Raw genomic sequence first — 2,113 nt, forward strand, 5'->3', positions numbered from 1 at the left:
TCAATTGATACTCATTCTCAGTTTTCTTGGGCACCAGCCCCAATGGTGATAAAGTAGGAACTGGAGGAGATAAGAAGGGGCCTAGGACCCTACCTTCCCTACATTCCTTTGCAATTTTAATTTATTTATTTTTATTTATTTAAGTATTTTTACCCCGCCCTCCCCGCAAGGGGGCTCAGGGCGGCTTATAGGGGGCAACAGCCCATACATAAAATCCAATAAAACAATAATATCGTAGCAGCAATTATACATAAACAACAATAATAGATAAAGTGCTTCACAGCAAGATGGTCCTGAGTGGTAGTGATGGCATCTTTGGTCTTCAGATCGGCCCCGTTGAGGTACCACTGTCCAGTAGGTGTTAATATCACACAAGGTAAGCTGTACTTCCCAGGGTGATCCCGGATCCTGGTGGCATTGCCACCGTTGGTGGTGGTGGCAGCGGCGGCCCCTATGTGAAAGCCTGGCGGAAGAGCTCCGTCTTGCAGGCCCTGCGGAACTGCATAAGGTCCCGCAGGGCCCTGATCTTCTCCGGGAGCTCATTCCACCAGGTAGGGGCTGCCACTGAAAGGGATCTAGCCCTGGTCACCACAAGTTTTACCTCCCGGGGACCTGGAACTGCCAAACGGTTCTGGGTCCCCGACCGAAGTGCTCTTGGGGGTATATGCGGGGAAAGGCGGTCCCTCAGGTAGGTCAGACCCTGGCCATATAGGGCTTTAAAGGTAAGTACCAGTACTTTGAAGCGGATTCGGTAAGCTATTGGCAGCCAGTGCAGCGCCTTCAGCCCAGGTTGGATGTGCTCCCATTTGGGGAGACCCATCATCAACCTGGCCGCCGCATTCTGCACTAGCTGCAGCTTCCAGATCAGCGACAAAGGCTGCCCCATGTAGACAGCGTTACAGTAGTCCAGCCTTGAGGCGACCGTCGCATGGATCACTGTAGCCAGGTCATCGCGGTTGAGGAAGGGGGCCAACTGCCGGGCCTGCCTCAGATGGTAAAAAGCAGATCTGGCAATGGCTGCTACCTGGGCCTCCATAGTTAAGGAGGGATCCAGGAGCACTCCCAAACTCCTAACCTCCGACGCTGGCACCAAAGGCACCCCATCGAAGGTCGGGAGAGGGAGCCCCAACCCCAAACCGTTCCGACTCAAGCCCAGGACCTCCGTCTTCGCTAGGTTTAATTTCAGCTGGCTCAGCTTGAGCCACCCAGCCACGGCCTGTAATCCCTGGTTCAGATCTTCTGGGTCAGAGCCCGACCGGCCACCCAACATCAGATAGAGCTGGGTGTCATCAGCATACTGATGACAACCCAGCCCATACCTCCTGGCAATCTGGGCGAGGGGGCGCATATAGATGTTAAATAGCATCGGGGAAAGTACTGCCCTCTGAGGCACACCACATTCAAGTGGGTGCCTCCGGGACTGCTGTTCCCCTATTGCCACCCTCTGTCCCCGACCTTGGAGAAAAGAGACAATCTTGTCCCTGACCACCCGTTCCATCCCCACAATAGACTTGAGGTTCCTGGCCATGAAGGCCACCCTTACACCTGTTTAAGGGATCCTGAAACCATGAAACCATCCAATAAATATAAACTATCTACAGAATTAGGATATAGTCCTAGCCACTTTTTAAGTTGAATCAGGTTTATAGGGCTGGGACCCTTTTCCCACTGCCTGGGGAGAGGTGCCACTGCCCCCAACTCTCTTGCTACCAGTTCTCTGCTTTGCCCTGGAGCAAGCTGTAAAGACGTGGGACTCCTACACAAGGGGCATTCATGCTTGAACTTGCACGGCTTGCATGCACAATCCCCTTGTGATGCAAACTCCCAGCAAAGCAGTCGAGGTTGAACACCCTGCCCCCCCCCCCGGGGTCAGATGCTGACACTCCAGCTGTCCTATGTGTGATATGATCACAATCAGAGTGATTCCCCAAGGATGGCTTGGCTGGAGCTGATGTTGATGCACCTGGACCCAATCTGGTCCAGCTTCAGCCACCCAGCTGCACACAGCTCAGCCAGACTTTTTCCAAGGAAAGTGTCTGGGTAGGGAAGGAGAGAAAGCTGAAGAGATAGGGTTGCCAGCTCCGGGGTTAGGAAATACCTCAAGATTTGAGGG

Source organism: Gekko japonicus, unplaced genomic scaffold (assembly GCF_001447785.1).
Source record: "Gekko japonicus isolate JY-2015 unplaced genomic scaffold, Gekko_japonicus_V1.1 scaffold71, whole genome shotgun sequence".
NCBI lineage: Eukaryota > Metazoa > Chordata > Lepidosauria > Squamata > Gekkonidae > Gekko > Gekko japonicus.